Source organism: Somniosus microcephalus, chromosome 11 (assembly GCF_052327205.1).
Source record: "Somniosus microcephalus isolate GS21.2 chromosome 11, FLI_Smic_1.0, whole genome shotgun sequence".
Classification (NCBI taxonomy): domain Eukaryota; kingdom Metazoa; phylum Chordata; class Chondrichthyes; order Squaliformes; family Somniosidae; genus Somniosus; species Somniosus microcephalus.
The window spans coordinates 98,652,297-98,666,551 of record NC_140997.1 but is presented as its reverse complement, the minus strand read 5'-3'; positions in this window follow the sequence as shown (position 1 = coordinate 98,666,551).

Genomic DNA, 14,255 nt, shown 5'->3' with positions numbered 1-14,255 from the left:
TGCTGCAGCGGAATCTGATCATCGTTCATGGCCTTAATTGCCTTTTTGAATGTCTGAACAAATCTTTCAGCCAACCCGTTTGTCGCCAGATGATATGGGCAGAGGTATAATGTTTTACTCCATTCTTCTTTAAGAATTGTCGGAATTCTTCCGATACAAACTGTGGTCCGTTGTCCGAACAGATCTGTTCTGGCAATCCGTTCCTTGCGAATATTGTTCTTAGCACCGCAATTGTCTTTTCTGAAGTAGTGGTATTCATCTTGATGACTTCTGGCCATTTGGAATGTGCGTCCACCGCGATTAGGAACATGGAGTCCATGAATGGACCAGCAAAGTCAATGTGTACGCATTGCCATGGGGCTGAAGGCCATTCCCATGGGTGTAGCGGTGCTATCGGAGGTGCATTTTGCACTTTTTGGCACCCAGCGCAGCTTTTCGTTAACTCCTCAATCTGTTGGTCAATACCCGGCCACCATACATAAGCCCTAGCAAGACTTTTCATTTTAACTCCCCCCAGATGACCTTCATGCAGTTCGTTTAAAACTCTTTCCCTTAACTTGGGAGGAATAATCACTCTTGTCCCGTACATCAAGGTACCATGGCAGACGGACAGCTGGTCTCGCCTTGCCGAAAATGCCGGTAACAGAGGATCACCCCGTGTTGGCCATCCTTTCACTGTCACCTCGTAGACTCTGGACAGTGTCGGGTCGTTCCTGGTTTCTCTTTCAATACTTGCATTGGTGACTGGTAAACACTCGATGACGGTCGAATGAAATAACTCAACAGGGTCAACTTTCGTCGTGTCTTCTTCTTCAGGTAGTGGCAGGCGCGACAGCCCATCAGCATTGCCATGCTGTTTCGTACCTTTGAATTCTATTTGATATTGATGTGCCCCTAGGAAAAGAGACCATTTCTGGAGACGCTGCGCTGTCATCACCGAAACACCCTTCTTAGGGTTAAAAATGGATACCAACGGTTGATGGTCTGTCAGAAGTGTGAATTTTTGGCCCTGCAGGTAATGATTAAACTTCTTCACTCCCCATACAAGGCTAAGAGCCTCCCTATCGATCTGTGCGTAGTTGCGCTCAGCGGAGGTCAATGATCTGGATGCAAACGCGACTGGCCTTTCCGTGCCATTTGGCAACTTGTGTGAGAGTACTGCCCCAATACCATATGGAGAAGCATCACAAGCCAACCGAATAGGCAGTGTCGGGTTGAAGTGAGCCAACACTTCCTCTGAGGTGATCAATTCTTTGCTTTTGCGAAATGCCTTCTTACAGTTTTCGCCCCATTCCCATGGTACCCCTTTCTGTAAAAGAGCGTTTAACGGGTGCAGTACCGTGGATAAATTTGGCAGAAATTTATGGTAATAGTTAATTAATCCTAGAAACGACCTCAACTGAGAGACATTCTCCGGAGCGGGAGCCTTTACAACTGCCTCAATCTTGTCAGGAGACTTATGAAGCCCCTCCCGGTCAATGACATGGCCACAGTACGAGATCCGCTTCTGGAAGAACTCACATTTCTGCCGATTTACTCTAAGTCCATACTCTTTCAGTCTGTTGAGCACCAGTTCCAAGTTTGCGAGATGTTGTTCATCACCATCACCTGTGATCAGAATATCGTCCAGGTAACATTGTGTGCCTGGAATTCCCTGTAATACCTGCTCCATGGCCCTCTGCCAAATTGCTGGAGCCGATGCCACTCCAAAAACCAGCCTATTGTACCGGTACAACCCTCGATGCATGTTGATCGTGAGGTATTGGCGTGACTCTTCCTCAACCTCCATCTGCAAGTACGCCTGCGCCAGGTCTATCTTGGTGAAGTGTTTCCTGCCAGACAATGAAGCGAAAATATCCTCAATCCGTGGAAGCGGATACTGCACCGTGTGAAGCACCGGATTAACGGTGATTTTGAAATCTCCACAGATGCGAATCTTCCCTGGATCTCCTGGCTTGTTGCTCGCAGGACGTTTCATAACGGGAACAATGGGCGTAGCCCACTCACTCCAATCTACCTTAGACAGTACACCTGAACGTTCTAGTGCTTCCAGTTCCGCTTCAACAGTAGGTCGTATTGCATAGGGTACCGGTCTGGCTTTAAAAAATTTTGGTTGTGCATGTTCATCAATCTTGATGTTTGCCGTAATTCCTCTCAGTGTTCCCAGTCCCTGCTGGAACACCTCTTTAGCATCATCCAATATTCTGGACAATCATTTAGGTTTGACATCTGTTTCCCCGGAATCTACCGTTAGTGCCTTCAAGGAGTGCCAGTCCATATTCATTTTCCTAATCCACTCCCGTCCTAGTAGTGGTGGACCTCCTTCAGGTAGCACATATAAGTCCATTACTTGGCTTTCTTCGCCCTTGTGGACCACTTCTACCTCTATTTTTCCGATGGGGTACACTCTTTGCCCCGTGTATGTTTTCAATATAATCTCCGTATCCTGTAGGGGAATATGTTGGAATAACCTTCTGTAATCTTTCTTATTCATGACCGTCAATGCCGATCCAGTGTCCAATTCCATTTTTACTTGGACTCCTGCTATCTGAAGAGTGACCCAAATTGTCTGGAGATCTGCATCCTTACCAACGTTGTGTACTCTTAAGCTATCCAGTTCATTACTGCTAGCGTCTGAATCTGACTTCTGTTCGGTCAAACTGTTCTTTGTCACCTTGTGTACCTTTGCGTATTTTCCTTGCGGTGACTTTTTGTTGCTGGTCTTCTTTCCTGACCGGCATACTTTAGCTATGTGGCAAAGCCTGCCACACGTTCTGCATTCTTGGTTTTTAAACCAACACTGGTTCTGATCGTGCGTTGTCTTTCCACAACGATAACATTTGACAGAACTCAAACCCAATTTGTTTGTACCGAGTTCCGGTGACCATAGCTGCATTACTGCCGTGCCTCTCGCTGCGGCTTCGTGTGCTGCTGCCATAGTGACCGCCTTCTCAAGCGTCAGCTCATTCTCCTCGAGCAGTCGCTTTTGTGTATCCTGTTTAAATAAACCACACACAAATTTATCTCGTAGTGCCTCTGTCAGTCCCGTTCCAAACTGACAATAGTTTGCTAGCTTACGTAATTCCATCAAATATTCAGCATTGCTTTCATTCTGCAGCTGCCTTCTGTTGTAAAATTTAAATCATTCCGCTAGCATCAGCGGCGTGGGGTTTAGATGATTTTTCAGGACAGTAACAATCTCATCGAACGTCTTATCCGCCAGTTCATCTGGTGATAACAGGTGTTTCAATTGCCCGTATGTCTTCGCACCCATTAAATTTAATAATGTTAGTGCTTTATCTGCATCAGGAATTTTATTTGCCTTACAATAAATTTGTATGCGTTCTACATACATGGCCCAATCTTCGATGTCACTATCAAAGGTATTAATGTTCCCATGTTTAGGCATCGTTGCAATTTATTGTATTTTTATGTTATCCAAGATGGCAGCTTCCCGCTCTTGTCGTCGTCCTCCGCCCACAAAATGGCGGTTTCCCCCGACGCTGTCTCCGCTTCACCGCGGCTCTCGCACCTTCAGTTTCCCCAGACGCTGCGCCTTTTAGCCCGAATGCGGCCCTTATCTCCGGTCGCGATCGATGTCCCCGCGCTGCGCCTCTCGCTCGAAAGCGGCCCGGCCCTTATCTCCGGTCGCGATCGATCTCACCGCCCTTATTCCTCCGTCTTCCCAGCCCCGGCTGTACAGCCAACGCGGTTGACTTTCTGTCGCGTCGCTGCCCGGCTTACCCACCACCGAGGTAGAAAGAAGAAAGCTGACAGTCGCTGATGGAGGCTTCGAGGTCAGGATGTCTTCCGCACTCCGGTTTCTCGATGCCTGCCGCTCGACGTGTCTTCCAGTAGGGTGATGAGGGTGGAAACCTCTCTTCGATGTCCTGTCTGTGGACGAAGCCGCCGTGGAAATCACTGCCGCAGGGTAAGAATCGGACTCGTCGCCACTGTTAAGTCTGTGTGTTATAGTGATAATTACTACACAGACTACAAGAGTAAATTCAACAGGTCTTTACTGGTTGGAGGTAGGGACTATACTGAATACAATGTTACTACACAGTGCTTATATACCGGTGTGGTCACCACCGGTATTACGTATACAGCAGCCAGAGAAAGTAGTACATCTCTTAAGGTGGAACAGGCTTAAGTTCCCTTAAGGTGGAACAGGTTACATACACCACAGGTTGGATCGGGTGGATGCGGGGAGGATGTTCCCGATGATGGGTGAAACTCGAACTAGGGGGCATAGTCTTAGAATAAGGGGCTGCTCTTTCAAAACTGAGATGAGGATGAACTACTTCACTCAGAGGGTGGTAGGTCCATGGAATATGCTGCCCAAAAAGCTGTAGAAGCTACATTATTACATACATTTAAAACAGAAATAGACAGTTTCCTAGAAGTAAAGGGAATTAAGGGTTACGGGGAGCGGGCAGGAATTTGGACATGAGTCTAGTTTCGGATCGATCATGGCCCTGTGGGTAGCGGAGCAGGGCCAGGGGCCATGTAGGCTGATCCTGCTCCTATTTCGTGTGTCTAATTCTGTTAGATTCAGGAGATGGTTCTGTGATAGTAGGTTGGCGGTTAGGATCAGATCAGCCATGATCTTATTGAATGGCGGAGCAGGCTCGAGGGGAACGATTGGCCTACTCCTGCTCCTATTTCTTATGTTCTTATGTTCTTATGACTTGTAACCTTGAAATTTTCTTTGAACAGCAAGTAATGGGAGTGAGCAAAACACAGTGTTATGAAGTCCTACTTTCAATATCCTTCGTAACATAACTGCAGAAAACTGTTCAATTTTCACATACCAGGTGAAGCAATTCATTGATGCATTGATGCTGCACATGGTGCGATGAAGGATCATGGGCTAGATTTTCAGTATAGACAGTTTTGGGGCGCTAACCTTAGCGCCCGCCCGAAGTTAGCGCCCGCCCCAAAGTAGCGCCCCGTTGCCGGAAATTCAGTGGCTTCGCCCTAAGAGGTTGGTGGAGCGCTAAAAGAGGCGTTCCACTACTATCTTTAGGCGCTAAGCCGGCGGTGCAGAGCGCTGCGCCCGAGCTCGGGCGCAGCGCACGGCAGACACTCTGGTGCCAGTGAGCTCTTAAAGGGGAAGGGTGCATGTGTTTTTTGCAAAGGCAGAGTCTGGGGGGGAAAAGACGAAGAAGAAGAGGAGGAGGAGGAGGAGGAGGAGGAGGAGGAGGTGGTGGTGGTGGTGGCCGGAAACATAAATACACCATTCACAACACACTGGTTCCTTCCATTATAGTGCAGGAGGAGGGCCCTTTAATTTGCGCTCCCCAGGGTGTGTTGCGTTCCATTTTACAAACGCTCTGGACGCCAGCCGCACAATCGGGCGGTCCGACTGAAGTTTGTATTCGGGGCGGCCAAAGGGCGTTGCACGAGGATGTGACGTCATTTTCTGCGCGCGCATCCGAGCGGCCGCTAAACTTTGCGCCGGCGCTAACGGGCAACTTAATTTGGGGCGGGGCGCAAACTGCGCTGCGCCCGGACGCTACACGCATAGCGCCCGAAAATCACTTCTCTTAAGGCGCTAACTGCTGGCGCAAGCAACTGAAAATCTAGCCCCTAGACTTTCAAACTTTCCCAAGGGAATAAAAGGGAGTATTTCCTGAATCTAACCGAGGTGTTTAAGATGATTAAAGGATTCGATAGGGTAGATAGAGAGAAACGGTTTTGTCTGGTGGGGGGAAGTTCGGAACAACGCGACATAACCTTAAAATTAGAGCCAGGCCATTCAGGGGTGATGTCAGGAGGCACTTCTTCACAAAAAGGGTGGTGGAAATCAGGAACTCCCTCCCTCAAAAAGCTGTTGAGGCTGGGGGGCAATTAAAAATTTCATAACTGAGATTGAAAGATGTTTGTTAGGCAAGGGTATTAAGGGTTACGGAACCATGGCGGGTAGCTGGAGTTATGATGCAGATCAGCTATGATCTAATTAAATGGTGGAACAGACTCGAGGGGCCAAATGGCCTGTTCCTGTTCCTATGTTCCTATGAAGCACTGGCATCGACCCATGCCATTATCTCATACCTCCCTGTGGGCGGGTCAAGTGTAGGCATTGGAGAAGGACAGTTTGTAGGGTTTCAAATCACTCCCCAGTTTCACAAATGGTGTCCTGCATCAAACCCAATATAGGCTTTGCATGGTTCCAGCTGAGTATGGATGGCTCCTGAATTCTGACACTCATGGTTTCATACAATCATAGAATCATACAGCACAGAAGGAGGCCATTCAGCCCGTCGTGCCTGTGTCGGCTCTCTGAAAGAGTTCTCCAATTAGTCCCACTTCCTCCCACTAGCCCTGCAAATGTGCACTTTCCAAGTATTTATCCAATTCCCTTTTGAAAGTTATTATTGAATCTGCTTCCACCACCCTTTCAGGTAGCACGTTCCAAAATGTATTTCAAAAATAAACTACCTGAATGAATTAAAAACAGAAAATTCTCATCTGTCACTGTTTGGATTTGCAGTCCTTTGTCCCTCATTATAAATTACCTGAATGAAATGTATTTCAGTAAGTGGCAGAGTTTACAATGGCCTTTCTTTCTCGCACTGACGAAGCGATGTATTATTGTAATGTAATCTATAAATGGTTTTACAATAAAATTCTGGGAATCTGAGGCCTAAAGTAAAAAGGATTGTCGGTGTTAATGACTCAATGCTTAAAACCTTTGTGCGACATTCCTCTACCTGCTATTTTAACGCGCGTGTTAACCCAGTTAAAATAAGTGGGTTAGCAGCTACATTAAGGCAATAGGCAGAGAAAACATTACATAAATCCTTCAAGCATTCATTAGCTGCTATCCCGCGCGGTAGTTGCTATCCTAGACTGAGCCTTCCCTGATCGTGGCGCAATCCCAGGATGTGGTCCTTTTGTTTGATTTAATTTTTAACACGTTTTGCTGTTATCCACATAAAACTATGATTTATTTCCATTGCTTTTTTTTATTAATAAATGGGACTTTTACCAGACATATCCCTGTGTGCCAGATGGTTAGTAGCTTTACTGCAGCGTAACCAGTGAGCGGGTTTTATATCACATCATTTCCAATGTGGTCTCTTTTAGAATTGGCCGATCTTGGTTGTTCTGTCAGGTTTTTTCCCGATACGTTACCAATTAACTTTGAAGTTTGCTACGAATCAGGAAGCTTTGGAGGATCTGTGCGTTTCACCTTTTGTTCTGTGCCTCACAGTCAATTTTCAGCTCATCCATTATATGAAATCCTTGGAATAAATGGTATAGACAGAGGCTGCATTTTCTACACTGCCATCTCATAAAGCTACACTCGCACTGGAAACTTCTTGCTCATGACTGATTTCTAAATAGTCACAGTGGGAGCTCTCAGTAACACGTGAGGACAGAGTCTGACTTTTTTTAGTTCATTAAAAATCTACAGCCATGTAATTATTGTTCCCGCAGGCTGGGAATGCGACAACAAACAGAGATTGAAACCACCAGAGGCAGGATACTGTCACTAGCTTGGCAGAATAAACTCCAGACTGTCTGCCTGCCCATGCTTTTGTCCTGGAACAGATTACCTGTAAGGCCAAGAACTTTTAAATAAAATACAGGAGGCCCACTGTTTCTTCTGCAGCTTCACAAAGGATACTGTGTGTGTGTGTGTGTGAGAGTGTGTGATTGTGTGTGTGAGTGAGTGTGAGTGAGTGTGAGTCAGTGAGTGAGTGTGTGTGTGTGAGTGAGTGTGTGTGTGTGTGTGTGTGAGTGAGAGTGAGTGTGTGAGTGAGAGTGAGTGTGTGTGAGTGTGAGTGTTGTGTGAGAGAATGTGTGTGTGTGAGTGTATGAGAGTGTGTGTGTGAGTGTGTGTGTGTGAGTGTATGAGAGTGAGTTTGTGAGTGAGTGTGTGTGTGAGTGTGTGAGTGAGAGTGAGTGTGTGTGAGTGTGAGTGTTGTGTGAGTGTATGAGAGTGTGTGTGTGAGTGTGTGTGTGTGAGTGTATGAGAGTGTGGTGTGTGAGTGTGTGAGTGTGTGAGAGTGCATGAGTGTGTGTGAGTGTGAGTGTGTGAGAGTGTATGAGTGTGTGTCAGTGAGAGTGTGTGAGTGAGAGTGAGTGTGTGTGAGTGTGAGCGTTGTGTGAGAGAATGTGTGTGTGAGAGTGTGTGTGAAAGTGAATGCGTGAGAGTGAGTGTGTGTGTGAGAGTGTGGTGTGTGACAGTGTGTGTGTGTGAGTGTGAGGTGTGTGTGTGTGAGTGTGAGGGTGTGTGTTTGTGAGTGTGAGGGTGTGTGAGAGTCTGTGGTATGTGTGAGTGTGTGCGTGTGTGAGTGCGTGTGTGTGTGAGTGTGTGTGTGTGTGAGAGCGTGTGAGTGTGTGTGTGAGAGTGAGTGTGTGTGTGTGTGTGAGTGTGTGTGTGTGAGAGAGTGTGAGTGTGTGTGTGTGAGAGTGTGAGTGTGTGTGTGAGAGTGAGAGTGTGAGTGTGTGTGTGAGAGTGTGAGGGTGTGTGTGTGTGAGTGTGAGGGTGTGTGTGTGTGAGTGTGAGGGTGTGTGTGTGAGTGTGAGGGTGTGTGTTTGTGAGTGTGGGGGTGTGTGAGTGTGTGTGGTGTGTGTGAGTGTGTGTGTGTGAGTGTGTGTGTGTGAGAGAGTGTGAGTGTCTGTGTGTGAGAGAGTGTGAGTGTGTGTGTGTGAGAGTGAGTGTGTGAGAGTGAGTGTGTGAGAGTGAGTGTGTGAGGGTGAGTGTGTGTGAGTGTGTGAGAGTGAGTGTGTGTAAGTGTGTGAGTGTGAGTGGTGTGTGAGAGAGTGTGTGTGTGAAAGTGCGTGAGAGTGTGGTGTGTGAGTGTGTGTGTGAGAGTGAATATGTGAGTGTGTGAGAGTGAGTGTGTGAGTGAGCGTGTGAGAGTGGTGTGTGGAATGTGAGGGTGTGTGTGTGTGAGTGTGAGGGTGTGTGTGTGAGTGTGAGGGTGTGTGTGTGAGTGTGTGTGGTGTGCGTGATTGTGAGAGTGTATGTGTGTGAGTGTGAGGGTGTGTGTGTGAGTGTGTGTGGTGTGTGTGAGAGTTTGTGAGTGAGAGTGTGTGAGTGTAAGTGAGTGTGTGTGAGTGAGTGTGTGTGAGTGTGAGTGGTGTGTGAGAGAGTGTGTGTGGTGTGTGGTGTGTGTGTGTGTGTGTTGTGTGAGAGAGTGTGTGAGTGTATGTGAGTGTGAGTGTGAGAGAATGTGTGGTGTGTGAGAGTGTGAGTGTGTGTGGTGTATGAGAGTGTGTGTGAGTGTGCATGTGTGTGAGAGACAGTGTGTGTGTGAGAGAGAGTGTGTGTGAGTGTGAGGGTGTGTGTGTGAGTGTGAGAATGTGTGGTGTGTGTGAGAGTATGTGATTGTGTGTTAGAGTGAGTGTGTGAGAGTGTGTGAGCATGTGGTAGTGAGAGTGAGTGTGTGTGTGGAGTGTGAGTGTGTGTGTGAGTGTGAGAGACTGTGTGTGGTGTGTGAGTGAATGTGTCTGGAGTGTAAGAGGGTGAGAGTGTGGTGTGTGAGAGCGTGTGTGAGAGTTCATGTGTGTGAGAGACAGTGTGGGTGCGTGTGTGTGAGAGAGAGTGTGTGAGAGTGTGTGTGTATGAGTGTGAGTGTGTGTGGTGTGTGAGTGTGTGTGAGAGTGTGTGTGTGTGAGAGTGTGTGTGAGAGAGTGTGTGTATGTGAGTGTAAGTGTGTGGTATGTGAGAGTGAGTGTGTGTGTGAGTGTGTGTGGTGTGTGAGAGTGTGCGTGTGTGAGAGTGAGAGAGTGTGTGTGAGAGAGTGTGGGTGTGTGTTTGTGTACATGTGCGTGTGGTGTGTGAGAGTGTGTGAGTGTGAGTGAGCGTGTGTGTGGTGTGAGTGTGTGTGTGAGTGTGTGTGAGTGCATGTGAGAGTGTGAGTGAGTGTGTGAGGGTGTGAGAGTGTGTGAGCACCCCTGCGTGACCGGCTCAAGAATGAACTGGACAGAATGACCACACTAGGATTCATCAGGAAAGTCGAAGAGCCAACAGACTGGGTTAACTCCATGGTATGCGTAAAGAAAAAGAACAATGATCTAAGAATATGCATGGATCCAAAGGACCTAAATGCAAACATAAAACGTGAACACTACCAGGTTCCCAAGTGAGAAGAAATCCCCAGTGGAATGTCAGGTGCCAGATACTTCACAAAGCTCGATGCCTCACAAGGATTTTGGCAACTAAAACTGGAAGAAGAGAGCACCAAATACTGTACCTTCAACACACCATTTGGCTGGTATTGTTTCCTCAGAATGCCTTTCGGGATAATATCTGCATCTGAAATCTTTCATAGAGCGATGGAACACATAATTGAAGGTCTGGAAGGAGTTCGGGTCTATTTTGATGACATCATCATCTGGGGCTCCACACTGAAAGAACACAATGAGAGACTGACTAAAGTGCTACAGAGCATACGCCGGAATGGACTGAAGCTCAACAAATCCAAGTGTCAGTTTGGCGTCCAGGAAGTCACTTTCCTAGGAGATAATCTATCTGGTAAAGGAATAGAGCCAGATATGGAAAAAGTAAACGCCATACTCAACATGCCCCGACCCACTGACAAAAAAGGAGTGCTACGCATCATGGGGATGATAAACTTCATTGGAAAGTTCATTCCTAACTTGTCAGCCAAGACAGCCTGTCTGCGAGACCTGCTACATAAAACAAATGAGTTCGCATGGACAGAAAGACATGATCAAGTGTGGATAAACCTCAAAACAGTGCTGACAACCACACCTGTACTCACCTTCTTTGACCCAACAAAAAGAATCAAAGTGTCAATGGATGCATCAAAAGATGGCCTAGGTGCGGTCTTGCTACAAGCAGAGGGTGAAGATTGGAAGCCTGTTGCCTATGCCTCCAGGTCTATGACTGATACTGAGTGTCGATACGCCCAGATTGAAAAGGAATGTTTAGGCTTGGTAGTTGGACCAGAAAAGTTTCATGGCTACATATATGGACTTCCCACCTTCACAGTTGAGACAGGCCATAGCCCTCTGGTTGCCATCATAAAAAAAAACCTGAATGAGATGTCTTCAAGGATTCAACGACTCATGATGAAGCTACAAAGATATGAATTGAACTGATCTACACACCAGGCAAATACATAGTGTTAGCAGATGCACTATCCTGAGCACCCACAATGAGTCATGTGAGCTCTACTGAAGAAGACGTGGATGTTCATGTGAGTATGGTCACTGCTGCGCTGCCCGTGTCAGACACAAAATCAAAGCAAATAGCAGAAGAAACAGTAAAAGATACAGTATTACAAACAGTAATAGAGAACATTCATCATGGTTGGCCAAAAGGTTCCTGTCCAAAATATTTTCACATAAGGTCAAAATTGAGTGTTGCAAGTGGACTATTACTAAAACAGAACAGAATAGTCATTCCACAGGCTCTACGTCAAGACATGCTCAAAAGGATTCATGAGGGACACCTCGGAATTGAAAAATGCAAAAGGAGGGCAAGAGACACTGTTTATTGGCCTGGCATAAATAAGGACATTGAGAACATGATAGGCAAATGTGAGACATGTCAGAAACACCAAAACAAACAAGCAAAGGAACCAATGATAGTAGCTGACATACCAACAGCACCATGGCAAAAGGTTGGTATGGACCTTTTTCATTTAAATGGTAAAGGATATCTAATAGTGATTGACTACTATTCTAACTATCCTGAGATGGCGCTGCTCTCAAGCACCACAGCAAGCAGTGTCATAATGCATGTGAAATCCATCTTCGCCAGACATGAAATTCCCAGGATTGCCGTTAGCGACAATGGTCCATGCTTCAACTGTAAGGAGTGGCAACAGTTTGCAGCACATCACATCCAGTCCTTTGTATGCTCAGTCAAATGGTAAGGCAGAGAAAGGTGTTCAAGTTCTCAAGCAGCTACTGAAGAAAGCGACAGAAAGCAAGTCTGATCCTTATCTCGCCCTGCTGAGCTACTGAGCCTCAACTTTAGACTGTGGTTCTTCACCTGCTGAACTCCTAATGGGTCGCAAGTTGCGCACCACGCTACCCTGCTGTGCAAAAGAACAGCAAAGTGAGGAACTGAGACAGAGACTTCAACTGTTAAAGCTGAAACAGAAATCATACTATGACAAGTCATCCAAAACTCTAAAACCATTGACAAGGGAAGATGTTGTCAGGATTGAGGATCCAGATGCATGGAACAGGAAAGCTACAGTTCTTGAGGAAGTAGGACCAAGGTCATACACTGTTAGAACTGAGGAAGGACAGATTCTCAGGAGGAACCGCCGTTCCCTCCTAAAAACACAAGAGACTTTCAAGACCAGATTGATGACAATGCCGCATTGTGAGAGTGTGTGTGTGTGTGAGAGAGTGTGTGTGAGAGAGTGTGTGTGAGTGTGAGTGTGTGGTGTGATAGAGTGTGTGTGAGAGTGTGTGTGTGTGTGGTGTGTGAGTGAGTGTGTGTAGTGTGTGAGAGTGTGTGTGAGTGAGAGACAGTGTGTGAATGTGTGTGTGTGAGAGAGTGTGTAAGAGAGTGTGTGTGTGTGTGAGTGAGATTGTGAGTGTGTGGTGTAGGAGAGTGTGTGTGCATGTGAATGTGTGTGTGTTGTGTATGAGGGTGAGTGTGTGTGGTGTGTGAGTGTGAGTGAGAGTGTGTGTGAGAGTGGGTGTGTGAGTGATTGTGAGTGTGTGTGGTGTGTGAGAGTGTGTATAAGTGTGCATCTGTGTGAGAGGCAGTGTGTGTGTGTGTGTGTGTGTTGTGAGTGTGTGTGTGAGTGAGTGTGAGTGTCTGTGAGAGTGTGTGTGTGTGTGTGTGTGCGTGTGAAAGAATGTGTGTGAGAATGTGTATGAGTGTCAGTGTGTGTGAGTAAGTGTGTGTGAGTGTGCGTGTGTGAAAGAGTGTGTGTGAGAGTGTGTGTGTGAGAGTGTGAGTGAGTGTGTGGTGTGCGAGTGAGTGTATGTGGTGTGCAAGAGTGTGTGTGAATGTGCATCTGTGTGAGAGACAGTGTGTGTGTGTGAGTGTATGTGACAGTGTGTGTGTGAGTGAGTGTGTGTGTGGTGTGATGGTGTGTGTGAGTGAGTGTGAGTGTGTGTGTGAGTATGTGTGTATGAGTGAGTGTGTGTGTATGAAAGAATGTGTTTGAGAGTGTGTGTGTGTGTGTGTGTGTATGAGTGTGTGTGAGTGTGTGTGTGAAAGAATGTGTGTGTGCATTTGAGTGTGTGTGTGTGAGTGTGTGTGAGAGAGTGTGTGAGTGTGTGTGAGTGAGTGAGTGTGTGTGTGAGTGTGTGAGTGTGTGTGTGAGTGTGTGTGGTGTGTGAGAGTGTGCGTGTGTGAGAGTGCGAGAGTGAGAGAGTGTGTGTGAGAGAGTGTGGGTGTGTGTTTGTGTACATATGCGTGTGGTGTGTGTGAGTGTGTGAGTGTGAGTGAGCGTGTGTGTGGTGTGAGTGTGTGTGTGAGTGTGTGTGTGTGCATGTGAGAGTGTGAGTGAGTGTGTGAGGGTGTGTGTGAGAGTGTGTGTGTGAGTGAGTGTGGGTGTGTGGTATGAGTGTGTGTGTGGGAGTGTGTGTGTGAAAGAATACGTGTGAGAGCGTGTGTGAGTGTGTGTCTGTGATTGTGTGTGTGAGTGTGTGTGAGTGAGTGTGTGTGAGTGTGTGTGAAAGAATGTGTGTGAGAGTGTGTGTGAGTGTGTGTGTGTGTGTGTGTGTGAGTTAGTGAGTGTGTGTGTGTGAGTGTGTATTAGAGTGTGTGTGAGTGTGTGTGTGTTTATCTTTGTAATTGTGTGTGAGTGTGTGTGAGTGTGTGTGTGAGTGAATGTGTAGAGTGTGAGAGTGTGTGTGAGTTTGTGGGTGTCAGTGTGTGTGTGAAAGAGTGTGTGTGTGTGGTGTGTGAGTGAGTGTGTAGAGTGTGTGAGTGTGTGTATGAGTGTGCATCTGTGTGAGAGGCAGTGTGTGTGTGAGTGAGTGTGTGTGAGTGTGCGTGTGTGAAAGAGTGTGTGTGAGAGTGTGTGAGTGAGTGTGTGGTGTGCAAGTGAGTGTATGTGGTGTGTGAGTGTTTGTGTGAGTGTGCATCTGTGTGAGAGACAGTGTTTGTGTGTGAGTGTATGTGACAGTGTGTGTGTGAGTGTGTGTGTGTGGTGTGATGGTGTGTGTGAGTGAGTGTGAGTGTGTGTGTGAGTATGTGTGTATGAGTGAATGTGTGTATGAAAGAATGTGTTTGAGAGTGTGTGTGTGTGTGCATGAGTATGTGTGAGTGTGTGTGTGAAAGAATGTGTGTGACA